A 17,958-nucleotide genomic window follows, 5' to 3' on the forward strand; every position below is an offset into this window, starting at 1 on the left:
TTTGCAAGTGTTGCAAAACCACTTTTCATTACTGTGTTGGCATTGAAAACCACTTTTTGCACTTGTGTTGGTGTTGCAAAACCACTTTTCGCACTTGTGCAAGCATTGAAAACGACTTTTTGCACTTGTGCTTGTGTTGCAAAACCACTTTCCGCACATGTGTTGGCGTTGAAAACCACTTTTTGCACTTGTTTTGGTGTTGCAAAACCACTTTTCGCACTTGTGCTAGCATTGATAGCGACTTTTTGCACTTGTGCTTGTGATACAAAACCACTTTTTGCACTTGTGTTAGTGTTGCAAAACCACTTTTCCCACTTGTGTTGGCGTTACTAATCCACTTTCCACACCTGCGCTCATGTTGCAAATCCACTTTTCACACTTGTGTTGGCGTTGAAAACCACTTTTTGCACTTGTTTTGGTGTTGCAAAACCATTTTCGCACTTGTGCTAGCATTGAAAGCGACTTTTTGCACTTGTGCTTGTGTTGCAAAACCACTTTTCGCACTTGTGTTAGTGTTGCAAAACCAATTTCGACACTTGTGTTAGTATTGCTAAACCACTTTCCGCACTTGTGCTGGGGTAGAAAAACACTTTTCGCACTTGTGCTCGTGTTGACAACCACTTTTTGCACTCTTGTTATTGTTCAAAACCACTTTTAGCACTTCTCTTAGTGGTGCAAAACCACTTTTCGCGCTTGAGTTAGTGTTGCCATACCATTTTCTGCACTTGTGCTGGCGTTGAAAACCACTTTTCGCACATGTGTTGGTTTTGCAAAACCACTTTTTGCACTTGTGTTAGCGTTGAAAACCACTTTTCGCACATGTGTTAGTGTTGAAAAACCATTTTCCGCACTCGTGCTCGTGTTGATAACCACTTTTCGCGCTCTTGTTCATGTTCAAAACCACTTCCACACTTGTGCTGGCGTTGAAAACAACTTTTCTCACTTTTGCAAGTGTTGCAAAACCACTTTTCATACCTGTGTTGGCATTGAAAACCACTTTTTGAACTTGTGTTGGTGTTGCAAAACCACTTTTCGCACTTGTGCGAGCATTGAAAACGACTTTCTGCACTTGTGCTTGTGTTGCAAAACCACTTTTCGCACTTGTGTTGCCGTTGAAAACCACTTTTTGCACTTGTGCTTGTGTTGCAAAACCACTTTTTGCACTTGTGTTAGCGTTGCAAAACCACTTTTCCCACTTGTGTTGGTGCTAATAATCCACTTTCCACACCTGCGCTCGTGTTGCAAATCCACTTTTCACACTTGTGCTGGCGTTGAAAACCACTTTTCGCACTTTTGCAAGTGTTGCAAAACCACTTTCCACAATTGTGCTGGCATTGAAAACCACTTATCGCACTTGTGTTAGTGTTGCAAAACCACTTTTCGCATTTGTGTTGGTATTGATAAACCACTTTTCACACTTGTGTTGGTGTTGTAAAATCACTTTCTGCACCTGCGCTCGTGTTGCAAAGCAACTCTTTGCACTTGTGTTGGAGATGCAAAACCTCTTTCAGCACCTGTGCTGGCATTGAAAACCACTTTTCACACCTGTGTTGGCATTGAAAACCACTTTTTGCACTTGTGTTGGTGTTGCAAAACGACTTTCGCACTTGTGCTAGCATTGAAAACGACTTTTTGCACTTGTGCTTGTGTTGCAAAACCACTTTTCGCACTTGTGTTCGCGTTCAAAACCACTTTTAGCACATGTGTTAGTGTTCAAAAACCATTTTCCGCACTCGGGCTGGTGTTGATAACCACTTTTCGCGCTCTTGTTCGTGTTGAAAACAACTTTTCGCACATGTGTTAGTGTTGAAAAACCATTTTCCGCACTCGTGCCCGTGTTGATAACCACTTTTCGCGCTCTTGTTCGTGTTCAAAACCTCTTTCCGCTCCCGTGCTGACATTGAAAACCACTTTTCGCACTTGTGTTAGTGTTGCAAAACCAATTTCGACACTTGTGTTAGTATTGCTAAACCACTTTCCGCAGTCGTGCTGGGGTAGAAAACCACTTTTCGCAATTGTGCTCGTGTTGAAAAACACTTTTTGCGCTCCTGTTAGTGTTGCAAATCCACTTTTCGCACTGTGTTAGTGTTGCAAAACCACTTTTCGCACTTGTGTGAGTGTTGCAAAACCATTTTCCGCACTCGTGCTGGTGTTGATAACCACTTTTTGCGCACTTGTTATTGTTCAAAACCACTTTTAGCACTTCTCTTAGTGTTGCAAAACCACTTTTCGCACTTGTTTTAGTGTTGCCATGCCATTTTCTGCACTTGTGCTAGAGTTGAAAACCACTTTTCATACCTGTGTTGGCATTGAAAACCACTTTTTGCACTTGTGTTGGTGTTGCAAAACCACTTTTCGCACTTCTGTTGGCGTTGAAAACCACTTTTTGCACTTGTTTTGGTGTTGCAAAACCACTTTTCGCACTTGTGCTAGCATTGAAAGCAACTTTTTGCACTTGTGCTTGTGTTGCAAAACCACTTTTTGCACTTGTGTTAGCGTTGCAAAACCACTTTTCCCACTTGTGTTGGCGTTGAAAACCACTTTTCGCACTTTTGCAAGTGTTGCAAAACCACTTTCTGCAATTGTGCTGGCGTTGAAAACCACTTATCGCACTTGTGTGAGTGTTGCAAAACCACTTTTCGCACTTGTGTTGGTGTTCACAAACCACTTTTCACACTTGTGTTGGTGTTGTAAAACCACTTTTCACACTTGTGCTGGTGTTGAAAACCACTTTTCGCACTTTTGCAAGTGTTGCAAAACCACGCTCCACAATTGTGCTGGAGTTGAAAACCACTTATCGCACTTGTGTTAGTGTTGCAAAACCATTTTCCACACTCGTGCTGGTGTTGATAACCACTTTTTGCGCTCTTGGTATTGTTCAAAACCACTTTTAGCACTTCTCTTAGTGTTGCAAAACCACTTTTCGCACTTGTGTTAGTGTTGCCATACCATTTTCTGCACTTGTGCTGGCGTTGAAAACCACTTTTCGCACATGTGTTGGTGTTGATAACCACTTTTCGCGCTCTTGTTCATGTTCAAAACCACTTTCCACACTTGTGCTGGCGTTGAAAACAACTTTTCGCACTTTTGCAAGTATTGCAAAACCACTTTTCACACCTGTGTTGGCATTGAAAACCACGTTTTGCACTTGTGTTGGTGTTGCAAAACCACTTTTCGCACTTGTGCTAGCATTGAAAACGACTTTTTGCACTTGTGCTTGTGTTGCAAAACCACTTTTCACACTTGTGTTGGCGTTGAAAACCACTTTTTACACTTGTTTTGGTGTTGCAAAACCACATTTCGCACTTGTGCTAGCACTGAATGCGACTTTTTGCACTTGTGCTTGTGTTGCAAAACCACTTTTCGCATTTGTGTTAGTGTTGCAAAACCAATTTCGACACTTGTGTTAGTATTGCTAAACCACTTTCCGCACTTTTGCTCGTGTTGATAACCACTTTTTGCGCTCTTGTTATTGTTCAAAACCACTTTTAGCACTTCTCTTAGTGGTGCAAAACCACTTTTCGCACTTGTGTTAGTGTTGCCATACCATTTTCTGCACTTGTGCTGGCGTTGAAAACCACTTTTCGCACATGTGTTGGTGTTGCAACACCACGTTTTGCACTTGTGTTAGCGTTGAAAACCACTTTTCGCACATGTGTTAGTGTTGAAAAACCATTTTCAGCACTCGGGCTGGTGTTGATAACCACATTTCGCGCTCTTGTTCATGTTCAAAACAACTTTTCGCACATGTGTTAGTGTTGTAAAACCATTTTCCGCACTCGTGCTCGTGTTGATAACCACTTTTCGCGCTCTTGTTCATGTTCAAAACCACTTTCTACAATTGTGCTGGCGTTGAAAACCACTTATCGCACTTGTGTGAGTGTTGCAAAACCACTTCTCGCACTTGCGTTGGTGTTCACAAACCACTTTTCACACTTGTGTTGGTGTTGTAAAACCACTTTTCACACTTGTGCTGGTGTTGAAAACCACTTTTCGCACTTTTGCAAGTGTTGCAAAACCACGCTCCACAATTGTGCTGGAGTTGAAAACCACATCGCACTTGTGTTAGTGTTGCAAAACCATTTTCCACACTCGTGCTGGTGTTGATAACCACTTTTTGCGCTCTTGGTATTGTTCAAAACCACTTTTAGCACTTCTCTTAGTGTTGCAAAACCACTTTTCGCACTTGTGTTAGTGTTGCCATACCATTTTCTGCACTTGTGCTGGCGTTGAAAACCACTTTTCGCACATGTGTTGGTGTTGATAACCACTTTTCGCGCTCTTGTTCATGTTCAAAACCACTATCCACACTTGTGCTGGCGTTGAAAACAACTTTTCGCACTTTTGCAAGTATTGCAAAACCACTTTTCACACCTGTGTTGGCATTGAAAACCACGTTTTGCACTTGTGTTGGTGTTGCAAAACCACTTTTCGCACTTGTGCTAGCATTGAAAACGACTTTTTGCACTTGTGCTTGTGTTGCAAAACCACTTTTCACACTTGTGTTGGCGTTGAAAACCACTTTTTACACTTGTTTTGGTGTTGCAAAACCACTTTTCGCACTTGTGCTAGCACTGAATGCGACTTTTTGCACTTGTGCTTGTGTTGCAAAACCACTTTTCGCACTTGTGTTAGTGTTGCAAAACCAATTTCGACACTTGTGTTAGTATTGCTAAACCACTTTCCGCACTTGTGCTGGCGTTGAAAACCACGTGACGAGTTCAAAGGGCATCAAGTGATTTTGCGACGAAGGTTGAGAGCAGGGCAACGTGACGTCTCCTCCGATCTCCACATTCACCTGCACAAGAGCTGAGAGAACAATACGAATCATTAAAATATGAGGTAGTAGGGACAATAGAGATAAGTGGGACATTGCCCATCATGCTGCCAACTTTGTCCATTGAATTGCATGTTGGCTTACAGTGAAAAAAAAAACGTCTCTTATACCACCCAAAAGACCGTTATCTGAGTTCTACCGTCATTCGGTCAGCTGTGACATTGGCATGAGCTCCCCTTACGTGTGTAGCTCTCAGACATGGTGTCACGGACGAGCTGAATAGACTCAAAATCGAGGCTCAAATACGTCATCAGCATTTTAGGAAGCAAAACGGAAAAGCATGACTGCTGAATTGCAGAATTTAAACGAACATGTGATATAGTAGGGATTTTTCAAGAATATAATTCCATTGGATCTTTCACATCTACAGAAAACTACATATTGTGGGAACAGCAAGACTATATACCAAAGCTTCCAATGAGAATGTTAAGGTCAGAAAGCAAGTACAAAGATTTAAGTAGAAACAGGTGGGGAGAGTGTTTAGCATATTCAATTCTAGTTTCCTACTTGGTGAGGGTATACACACATAATACTTACTAGGGGGTACCGATACGCACTGGGACCATTGCTATTTGAAAATAATAACCGTGTGCTTGACTCACACAAAACGAAGATTAAATACGAGCATGAACAGCTCATTGGAAAGGTTGGATGGAAATTTCCTAGAATATGTTTACAAGTAATGTTTATTGTTATTGTCTGAGATCGTATTGATTGGAGCAGCCCCGAAAAAAGACTTCGATAAGGAGAACTCGAGTTTGGCCCATATCTTTGGAGGCCAGCCAAGGCAATTGCACACCACAAATTGTAATTACTGGTAGAACTGACGGACGCGAATTATTGTATCAAATATAATCATGTAACATGACTTAGAAAAGAAGATGCACACAGACCAATTAAATGTTATGTGGTTGGTATGGGCTTCTAGCTGAATGGCATATTGTCTACATCTTCCAGCATAGCAGGTCTCCTGGACTCCTGAAACCTTTTCACAATATTGTTTTCCAAACCTATCATTATGAATTATTTTTTTAACCTTTGATATTTTCCCCTCTGCTATTTTCTTATTATATTGTGGCATCCATCGCGTGCATCCAGTTTCCCTGTCCGAATACTGACAAACCGCGTCAAAGCGGTCAAGCCGGCCAGCTGATTTGATTGTTCCGAGTCAGATTACGGGCCTGTCTGCCACAATACCATACTCCAATGTAACCAATGTAATTGATGCATCATGCTGATTGGTACCATGCGCCAGTTCTTGAATGGCGACCAAGTGGAGTCGCCAGGCACAGGCACTGTCTTGTACTGGGCGCCACCCAAACACAATCTGTCCTATAATGGACGTGTATAACTAAAACTCGCGATAAGAGACACTCAAATCACCCGGAGACCAAGTGGTTTTAGAATGTATTTGAAGAGAAATGGCGGGAATACAAATGAAGAAGAATTGCAATACTAACTAGATGCTCAATTTATAACTGTGAGCAGTGATGGCGGGTCCAAGCTGCTCTGCACTTAACCTATCGATGCAAAACATTAAGTATGCCATCGATGGGGATAAAAACTAAAATGTCATCGGTCCCGTAGTGTGGCAGCCATATTGGTTTCAAGGTTAAATATTAAAAATAAATAATTTCTCTGAAACCGCTTAACCTATTGATGTGATATTTTACATACATGATTGACTCCGCTTGGGATATATAGTATGATAATGACGTCATCCATCACGTGGTATGGCAGCCATATTGTATTGAAGGAAAACTTTAACATTTGTTAGCTCTGAAATGGCTCAATGAAAATAAACTAAATTTTACATGTCATTGACTCCCCATAGGGAACATAGTTTGATAATGATGACATCATCAGTGACTCAATCTGGCAGATAAAAATATGTTCTAAAGTTTTCCTTCAATCTAATATGGCTGCAAAAGCACATGTCTGATAACGTTTTAATTGCCAAACTTTTGTCCACTTGGGTAGTTAATGTCATACTTAAAGTTTTGCAACAATTGGTTGGGCGGGATGAGAGGAGGTTTTTATAGGTTTCAGCAAAAATCCAATATGGCTGCCAAACTGCGTGACCTATGTTTTAGTTATCAAACCTTATTTAGCATGGGTAGTTGATCATATGTTTAAGGTTTCGCATCGATTGGTTAAGTTGTTTTGGGGAAGATTTTTAGAAGATTATTTTTTCAAAGTGATATGGTTGTCCAACCACGTGACTTGTGAAATCATAATTTTACAATCCAACTCAGACGTCAGACTGGGTAGTCAATCACATTTATGAAGTTTAGTATTGATCAGATAAGGTTGGTTTTTCTATTCAATACGGCTGCCACACCACTGTAAAGATGATGCCATTGTTATCAAATTATATGCCCCAACAATAGTGGATCATTTGTGTAACGTTTGGCATCGATAGGTGAAGCAGTTTCCGAGAAAGTAAAAAAAAAAGAAGATTTTCCATCGAACCAATATAGCTGCCACACCCTGTGTTGATGACATGGCTAGTTGATGACATGCATACAGTTTTGTGTTCATAGGTTTGGCAGTTGCAGAGAAGATGTTTTTTACAAGTTTTACCTAAAATCCAATATGGCTGCCAAATCTGTGACTGATGATATCATCGTTATCATATATATATATATATATATATATATATTATATATATATATATATATATATATATATATATATATATATATATATATATATATATATATATATATATATATATATATATATATATATATATTATATATATAAAAGAAAGTTTTTGTTTGTTTGTTTGTTTGTTTGTTTGTCTGCACACGCGAATCTCCTGAACAGTGAAAGAAAGGAGGAAACCTCTGTTACGGATTCGTCATTTCCGTTGTTGTGGTTTTCATCCACTGTAAACATTTCTGATTCCATGTACTATTATTGTTTTCAAAAGGTTTATTGTGTATGAACTGTTTTCAAAAGGTGAAAAAGTTAGTGTTAAAAGAAACCGGAAACCGGATCGGAAAACGGACGACGACGAAGAAGAGGAAGAGGAAAAAGAAGGCGGAGCGAGTGGAGTCGGACAAGAAGCATAGTTGCTTTGCGGTCTGGAGCGAACATTGGCGAGCAAGAGTCACGAGTGAACTTTGGGTTTCCCAGGAAAGGGATTCATGCGACAGAGTTGTTATCGCTGTGACAGATTTACCTGCGTGTCAGGTTTTGCGAATGATTCACAAGAGAATCCTCGTCGTGCCGTTACGTCTCGAGTACGGGCCGTCGGCCATTTTGACTCGCGCGCTTTGTGCGTCGAGCAAGGTTTCTTTGCTTCGCTTCAGCCGTTCTCACCGCATTCAGACGTTTATCTGGTGTGTGTGTGTGTGCAACGCGGATTTTGAAGGTAAATCTGAGGTTCGCCGACTGTGAGCCGTGAAACGTCTATACCTGAGGGTGTGATTTCCCAGTCCCAGTCCCAGTCGCCTGGTGGGCGCCTTTGGATTTCCCAGTCGCCTTGAGGGCGCCTTGGTGCATCTTTGGCCGTGTGGCTTGGACCGTCATCCAAACGGGATTCTGGTCTCGATTAGACATCGTTCTGACGATCGCTGGAGGGGATCGACTTCGGCTTGAAACCAGAATCAACTTTGGTTTGAAGCAGAGAAAGCGACATTGGGAATGTTCTTGGTTCACTCACTTGGAGCACAGTGAGTTATATGTTACAAAACTGATGGTACCATCATAGGATATATATTGATTGTACTTTTGATTACTATTATTGTTGTACTGTTATTCTTGTGTGATCTTAATACAATATTTGTTTGTTGGTAACAATTGGTGTGGCTTCACCATTGATCTTTGACATACAGAATAACACATTCTTCTGCCGTCACTCCTCTCGGGGCTCGGAGGTACACCGTGACCAGGGGGTTGGGGAGGAGCACATAACAGAAATTGGGGGCTCGTCCAAAATTGGCCCAAATTGAAATTGGGGGCTCGTCTTTGCTGACAAAATTCCTAAAATTCGTCCAGGATAGAATTCCCTAACATTCCCAAAATTCCCAAATTTGGAATTTTTCTAACATTCCCAAATTTTTCAAAAAATTTGAAAATTTTTGTGTGAAGGTTAACAGGTGCTAACTAATAGTCACCATGGTGTTTGATGCAGAAAAGTTTGCGGCGTCCCCTAATGAGGCACAGTTACAAGCGTTAAAAAGATCGGAACTCTTGATATTGGCCAAACATTTTAACTTGGAGGTCCGAGCTCATATGAAGAAAGCAGAGATGCAGACATTGGTGGTAGAATCTCTGGTGGGACAAGGAACATGGACAGAGGTAGCCTTGGATTGGTTACCCGAGGAAAAAGAAAATGTGGAGCTCTGGAAAATGGAGATGCAACTGCAGAGCCAGGAAAGGTTAAAAGAGTTGGAATGGAAAGCCGAGGAGAGAAGAGCAGAGGAAAGGAGAGCTGAAAGAGAACTCGAGGAAAGAAGAGTAGAACAGGAATGAGAACTCGAGGAAAGAAGAACAGAGGAAAGGAGAACTGAAAGGGAACTCGAAGAAAGAAGAGCAGGGGAAAGAGCAGAGGAAAGGAGAGCCGAAAGGGAGTTAAAGGAACGTGATATGGAGTATCAGAAGGAACTTAAACTCAAGGAGCTAGAATTAATGGGAGAACGGAGAGAAGTAGTATCCATGCCGGCTAGTTTGACAACTTGTCAGAACACTTGGGATGTTGGTAGGCATGTGAGGCTGGTTCCACCCTTCAATGAAAAAGAGGTAGCCAAGATTTTTTTTACACTTTGAGAAAGTGGCTCAAATGCTAAAATGGCCTGTGGGGTCCTGGACTATGTTAGTGCAAAGTGTTTTGGTGGGTAAAGCTCAGGATATCTATTTGGCCTAACCGATTGACCAATGTGCAGATTATGAGATCGTGAAGAAAACCATTCTCAAAGCCTATGAATTGGTCCCTGAAGCTTACCGGCAAAAATTCAGGAATGCCAGGAAGAGGGAGAGTGGGACCCATGTGGAGTTTGCCAGAATGAAGGAAACCATGTTTGATCGGTGGTGTGATTCGAAGGGGAATGGGAAAGACTTCAAACTGTTGCAACAATTGATCTTGGTGGAGGAATTCAAACAGTGTGTCCACGCGGACATTAAAGTACATCTGGATGAAAAGAAAGTACCAGAGTTGTATGAGGCAGCCACCGTGGCAGATGACTATGCCTTCACACACAGGATGGGGTTCCACAATCCTAACTTCCCGCCTAGAGTTAGCCAGGGGAGTTATGGTAAATCAGGTTCGGAGAACAAATATTCATGGAGGCGGCCTCGAGATGACTATGAGGACAAATCTGATACCGCGACTTTTAGGGATCAGAAGACTACAGTTCCAAGACAGACTTATCTTCCGGGGGGGGGGGAGGGGGGGGCTCGAGGCAGACCACGAGTTTTTCCTCCGGGCCTACTTGCGCTTTTTGCAAGAAACCTTGGCATTTGATGTCCCAATGTTATGCCCTGAAAAGGAAAAATCAGGAGCGGAGTCAGACTAGTACAACTCCGAATGCGTTGGCCAATGCGAGAAATCGTCCTTGGAGGACAGTGTCTTGTGAAGGTTCCCATGCCAAAGTTACAGCATCACAGAACGACCTTGTTCAAGAGGGTTACAAACCTTTTATTTCAGAGGGGTTTGTGTCACTGGATGGGGACTTAACGAACCAGAGACCTGTTAGGGTATTGAGGGACACAGGAGCACATCAATCTTTGATGCTTGAAGGCATTTTGCCATTGTCAGAGAAGACGGCAACTGGTGTTAGTGTTCTTTTACAGGGGGTTGGTGGCTATGTTAAAGCTCCACTTCATGTCATCCATTTGAAGTCTGATTTGGTGTCAGGACCGGTCACCGTAGGTTTACAAGCCACTCTTCCTGTAGAAGGAATCTCTTTTATTATCGGGAATGATTTGGCCGGTGGTCGAGTTTCTGGTAATCCGATGTTTGTTGAAAAGCCTAGTATGGAAAATAACACCACACAGTTAGAGCAGGAGATTCCGGGTATCTTTCCATCCTGTGCTGCGACTCGTGCTATGGGTAGGAAACGCTCTGAAGAAAAGGAGAAGGTACGGACGTCACGCTTTGCACAGGCACGTCTTGTCAAATATCCTGAAACTAAGTGTCAGCACACACGAGTCATGAATGGAGGCAATGTTGGCAAGCTCTTTGTAGGTGGATTGAACTTTGACACAAGTGAAGATGTTCTGGACTCTATCTTTGGCAAATATGGACCACTCTTGGAAGTGCATTCTGATAAAAGACAGGGAGACGCAACAGTCGAGAGGGATTGGGTTTGTCACGTTTGAAAACACAAAGGACGCCAAAGATGCAGAAAAGGATTTGAATGGCAAGGATTTGGATGGTCGGACCATAACAGTAGAGAAGGCAGGCCATGGGCGTCGAGGGGACTACAGAGGAGGAAAACGTGGAGGTAGTTTCAAGGGGTGGCTATGGCTCCCGGGGTGGGAGTAGTAGGTTTGGTGGCAGACGCAGTCGTGATTACTACGGAGGCTCCCAGCAGCAGCAGTGCAGTTTTGGCAACTCTGGACGGGATGACTATTACGGTGGTAGCCGAGATGGGGACCGCTACTCACGTGACTACAGCACCCGACTCTTCAACTGTGATTATGATTTTTATGATCAAGAGAAGAGTTGGAAGCACTGAGTGCTCAGGAGCAGCCGAGCCAAGATTCCTACACTGATTAACCGTGAACTCCACGTTCCTAAAGGCGTCCATGTAGTGAATACTTCCAGGCCTCACCACCCAACCACCATGAAACCTGGCTCTCAGCTCGGCCTCCTTCAAAAAGTGCTATAGATTTGTTTTGCTTTGGATTCACTGATCACAACCCCTTAACCTTCATTCAAAAAATGAAAAATAAAAACCAGAGGTTGATGAGATGGAGTTTGGCTTTGCAGGGGTTCAACTTGGAAATTGAGCATGTAAAGGGCAGGGACAATGTCGTTGCTGATGCTTTGTCCAGAGTGAACTAACTTTGGAAATTTCTGCAGGTTGTTTGGAAGTTTTGTTGCTTTATTTTGGGAAATATTGATTATCGTTGCTCACGGGAATTGGTGATTTGGTTGTGAGTTTTACTTTTGTTTGTTAAAAGAGTTTTTGCCTGCAAAGAAAGTTTTCACTATGTTCAAACTTTCTTTCCTGAGGGGGGCAAGTGTTACGGATTCGTCACTTCCGTTGTTGTGGTTTTCATCCACTGTAAACATTTTTGATTCCATGTACTATTATTGTTTTCAAAAGGTTTATTGTGTATGAACTGTTTTCAAAAGGTGAAAAAGTTAGTGTTAAAAGAAATCGGAAACCGGATCGGGAACCGGACGACGATGAAGAAGAGGAAGAGGAAAAAGAAGGTGGAGCGAGTGGAGTCGGACAAGAAGCATAGTTGCTTTGCGGTCTGGAGCGAACATTGGCGAGCAAGAGTCACGAGTGAACTTTGGGTTTCCCAGGAAAGGGATTCCTGCAACAGAGTTGTTATTGCTGTGACAGATTCACCTGCGTGTCAGGTTTTGCGAATGATTCCGAAGAGAATCCTCGTCGTGCTGTTACGTCTCGAGTACGGGCCGTCGGCCATGTTGACTCACGCGCTTTGTGCGTCGAGCAAGGTTTCTTTGCTTCGCTTCAGCCGTTCTCACCGCATTCAGACATTTATCTGGTGTGTGTGTGTGCAATGCGGATTTTGAAGGTAAATCTGAGGTTCGCCGACTGTGAGCTGTGAAACGTCCATACCCGAGGGTGTGATTTCCCAGTCCCAGTCCCAGTCGCCTGGAGGGCGCCTTTGGATTTCCCAGTCACCTTGAGGGCGCCTTGGTGCAGCTTTGGCCGTGTGGCTGTGACCGTCATCCGAACGGGATTCTGGTCTCGATTAGGCATCGTTCTGACGATCGCTGGAGGGGATCGACTTCGGCTTGAAACCGGAATCAACTTTGGTTTGAAGCAGGGAAAGAGACATTGGGAATGTTCTTGGTTCACTCACTTGGAGCACAGTGAGTTATATGTTTCGAAACTGATGGTACCATCATAGGATATATATTGATTGTACTTTTGATTACTATAATTGTTGTGCTGTTATTCTTGTGTGATCTTAATACAATATTTGTTTGTTGGTAACAATTGGTGTGGCTTCACCATTGATCTTTGACATACAGAATAACACATTTTTCTGCTGTGACTCCTCTCGGGGCTTGGAGGTACACCGTGACCAGTGGGTTGGGGAGGAGCACGTAACACCTCTGAAACAAAAAATGTCGGGACAGGCCCCGGGAAGGTTATAGGCCACCTCGGCCGTGCTAGGCCCATTTCGCAATTAAAAGCTGAGCTGAATTATAGTAGTCAATCTTCTATGGCCGCGAGTAAAAGCTGAATCATAGTAGTAAATTCATTCAAAAAGAACCAAAACTGTCGGGGCGGCCCCCGTGAAGGTTATAGGCTAGGTGGTGAGGACGGTCTAGGCCGCCTCGTCCGGGCTGCTCCCATTTCATAATTAAAAGCTGAGCTGAATTATTGTAGTCAATCTTATATGGCTGCGAGTAAAAGCTGAATTATAGTAGTAAATTCATTCAAAAAGAACCCGGGCAACGCCGGGTGCCTTTGGCTAGTCTACTATATAAGAGAGATGTCTGTCTGTCTGTCACCACTTTTCTCAGAGTAGGCTGAACGGATCTTCGTCAAACTTTCAGAGGTTCATCAGTGAGTGCCTGGGAGTGTTTTCGGAAGAAAAAAAAATTGAAAAAAAAAATCGGTTTTTTAAAGTTAACAAACAAAAAAAAAACGCTCGATATTGCCTCAGCCTTTTAAAATTAATGACAGTTATATACAAGTACACATTTGCATAAATAAATACAAAACAATCACATGCATTCTCCTTCCCCCGCCTCCCCTCTCCCTCCTCCTCCCCATCCCCCACCCGGCAACGCCAGGTACTTCTACTAGTACTATATATATATATATATATATATATATATATATATATATATATATATATATATATACTGTATATATATATATATATCTCAAGGGTAATCAGATCAGTTGTATGAAGTATCGCATCGATCTCTAAAGCGGTTTGGCAGAAGAAGATTTTAAAAGCTTTTTTTTTCAATCCAATATGGCTGCCATACCATGTGATTTATGACATCATAATTAAATTTTAGCTGGATCAGCCAAGCAGTTAGTTTGGCTGGAAAAGTCAAAATAGGCGACAGACGGACAGATGGACGTTTTGCATGATGACGGATGTGCACGATGACAATACCTTATCTGGATTTCCAATTCCAGATAAGCTAATAATAATCTGACCAAAAATCAATAGGATACCAGCCAGAATAATGGCCGGGTCCCCTAATTAACCATCTACACACATATGCACCCACGACTCAATGAACAAACGGAATGTCCTTAATTACCAAAGTTCTTAAGGCCTCACGCATACCACAGGAATAAAGACCAGAAGAAATGACAAGACAATTATTCGGGCTGCAGGACACATGAAGGCTTAAGTGGAGATATTTCCTGGCGGGAAAACCGTTTGTGCTGCTGACTGAGCCTGGCTTGAGAGGAGAGGTGGGGGCGTGGCCTGCTATGGCGGTGGGGGAAGCCATGGCTGGAACTGCATCATTTTGAGGAAGCACCCGTTGTATATTGTGTCTAGCTTCCCATATAAGCTGTATGCTCCTCACACCCTGCTGGTCACATCAGCGCTATTTATCTATTTATATCCGTGCACCCACAACAAAGCTGCGATGTCACTAGCTCCTCCCTGCTCAGCCACTATTGACTCGTACACAGTTTGTGGGTGGGGCATTCCCCCTTCTCGACCTGTCACTCAGTGCTTTTGACTGGTGTTGCGTCATGATGGTTCTCCCGCATAAACTAGCACATAACTGCCTTTCGGATGCTTCAAAAACACATTTAGGAGAGATTACAAGGGTAGGAACATTAAAAGGGTATGAAGGGATGGCGGTTTTAGACACACACATTAGTGAAGGTAAGATGATCGCTTTTTTCACTTAAAACAAAATGACGCATATTCTATATCACAATTAAATTACCTCACACTTACACAAAAACATGCAATATGGGAAATAATTACCACTATACTATGCAAAGTTACCCCCTATGAGGCATTCCCACAACACTATACTGTACTCTTAGGGCTAACAGGATGGCATACGCCCTTGAGATATGCACACTCACCTCTGAGCTGTCGAGTCTGAGTTTGAATCCCAACCCAGCTACAAACTGTCATCCAGTTCTTTCACATGCAGGATGACTCATCAATGCGTGTGCTTACTCGAATGGACATGAAACTCCCGTCTGCTGGCATTAGTTGGTGGACTTTAAACATCCCACGGAGTCCTTCGTGAAGAGTATGCGAGGGATTGCCGGCACCAGGAACAAATTACAAATTACAGCCCTAACTACTGCTGGGAGAGGAATGGCGAACTACATAGTATGGCTCTTGCCAAGAAACTGCTTTGGCAGAACAAACACCATGTAACAGAGTATGGATATCAGAACCAAGACCCTGTAGCAGAGTATGTAACAGAGTATGGATATCAGAACCAAGACCCTGTAGCAGAGTATGTAACAGAGTATGGATATCGGATCGATATACTCTTATGAGTTTCATTCAAAATATTCTAGGAATTGAGTGGTTTTTTTGGAAAATGAGAGCAGTGATTATTTGGTCTTTCCAAACCTGTAAAAAGAGTAGATAAATAAAAACAAGAAAAACGTCATGCAGAGCACGATACTTGCAAAATCCACCCAACCCCCCTCAAAAAATAGTTGCCATGGATACATCAACTTATCCATTTCATCAAGATTAAAATTAACGTTCTTAATCAATGCTCAGGTCAATCGGATGAAAATTGATGATTTTAGAAGTTTGACCTTGAGTTGACCTTTGACCTTTTGACCTTAAAAATAGTTGGCTTCCCAATTTCGTGACTCAATAAGCAAATGGTGTTCAATTTTCAAGTCAATCGGATGAAAAATGACACCTTTTAAAAAGAAATTTGACCTCAAGATGACCTTTGACCTCAAAATCAATAGGCTTCTTCCTTAGAACCAACTCCATACCATCTGGTGAAGTTTTGTGAAAATCGGTTTAAAATTATGACCTGTAGATGATTGACAAACAGAGTAACGTACAAGACCAACCAATGTACTTGAAAAAAATCATCGATTTTGCAAGTAATAAATAAATTTTATATTTATATATTGAAAAATAACACGTCAGCGTGTAGTGGCCTGTTGTGAATAGTAGTATCTCATTCGCTGCACCGATTGCGAATGAATTCCCATATTGTTTGAATGTTTTCTGTTCCCCTACTTTTTGTAGACAAATACATATAGGCTCATGGAAGAGCAGAAAAATGGAGCATACAATACTGGGAAGAGGAAAGGAAGGTGAAATATATATGGAAGCAATAATACTCACCCAAGGTGAAGGGAAGCAAGTAGAGCCAGGAGAAGCCTGATAGGAATATCCGTTGAACTGTAGAGAAGTGAATATGCATCTTGAATCCGTTGTTTAATGTCTACAGGAAAACTCCGTCTTTCTCTCCATCCACATCCCTTTCTCCCTTCTTCACTGCTTTCACCTCTTTTTTATCCACCATCTCCAGTTCCACCTCCACCCTTCTCTCATGGATTCAGATTAGGATCAGGAGACTATCGGTACCTGGATTAATGTCATGTTACAGGTCAATAGACAATAATACATTCTCACGTGATCTGTCACTGCAGGTCCACGTAGTGTTTAAACTGAAAACCGTTTATAAAGTTTGAAACTGCGACGCAAATATATATAATCTTATATATCTATATATCGTTGATGTTTCACACCAATGGGAAATAACATAATTCTGATTTCTAGGAAATCGGTTACACTGTCAACGGCTCCTTACAAATGTGAATAAACTCAACAAGCATCGCCTTGGCATTATAGGAATTCATTGTTAAATACAAATTCCAACAGTAGTTATTTTTAAAGTTGTCACCGAATTTCATGGAATATTGATATACATCGGACATTCAAAAACTTGTACGAACGAGATACTCACAATAGTGCAAGAATCGCCGTTTTGTACTTTCCAATATATATATCATCGATTTTGATATATCCAGTGAGCCAGAAATGATATATATACTGTATATTAAAGATGTGCTTCTGCTACTACTACTACTACTACTACTACTTTAGCGGCTCCAGTTATTCCCACCTCTTTGTGGGATTGGCCGGGGAACGTTTTTGATCCAAGTCTTTCACGAACCGGCTCGCCATGTCTGATGACTTTCGACTGTAGGTGAAAGGAATTTGTAAAAAAAAATTCAGGGTGCCGGGAATAACTCGCCTACGTTTTGCGAAGGACGCCGTTGGACCGTTATGCTTTAATGTCCACTAACTAACGCTAGCAAATGCCCCGCCCAATTTAACGTCCATCAGAGGGATGGCACACAAATAGATGCCCCGCCCTGTGTACAAAATGCTAGGTCGAGGTTCGAACCCAGGCCAGACAGCTCAAAGAGGAGAGAGTATAACTCGAAGCTAACCTGAACTATTATTTTCCAAAACATACAAATAAATGATGAGAAAGGCCAATCAAAATATTCATTCATTATTTACATAAATCTCCGTTTGTCCATATGTCCTTGTTAACCTCGCCTGAGGAGAGGGTATTGCATTCGAGTCCGTTTGTCTGTCTGTCTGTCTGTCTGTTTATTTGTCCGCACAGAATAAATATGATTTTCTCTGCAACTGTTGGTCCGATTGACAGGAAATTTTCACCATAGGTGTAAACTCCACCTGTATAATTTTTTTAATGATAATTATGACGTCATAGCTCACGTGGTGTGGCCGCCATCTTGGAAAAACCGAAAAACTTTGCACCTCCATATCTCTGAAAGCGCTGAATAGAAAAAAAATTGAGACATGGCTCATTGTAAAGAACTCTCCATGGGGAATAAAATATGTTAATGATGATGTCATAGGTGCCTCCATTATGACGTCATAATTCGACGAGTACAAAACGTCATCCTGTCAAGATGAAATTTTTTGAGCATAATCTAGGGATAAAT

At 42.1% G+C, this 17,958-nt stretch overlaps 1 long non-coding RNA gene across 1 annotated transcript; it reads right to left on the reverse strand.

The window, feature by feature from the left end:
- Positions 1–4,707: 4,707 nt before the first annotated feature.
- On the reverse strand, positions 4,708–17,287 carry LOC144891560 (uncharacterized). Its single transcript, XR_013622991.1, has 3 exons — positions 17,103–17,287; positions 16,319–16,561; positions 4,708–4,809 (listed from the first exon to the last, which is right to left on the reverse strand). It is a non-coding gene; the product is annotated as an uncharacterized LOC144891560 (long non-coding RNA).
- Positions 17,288–17,958: the final 671 nt, after the last annotated feature.

This window comes from Myxine glutinosa, chromosome 4 (genome assembly GCF_964187855.1).
Source record: "Myxine glutinosa chromosome 4, kmMyxGlut1.1, whole genome shotgun sequence".
In the NCBI taxonomy this organism is placed as follows: domain Eukaryota; kingdom Metazoa; phylum Chordata; class Myxini; order Myxiniformes; family Myxinidae; genus Myxine; species Myxine glutinosa.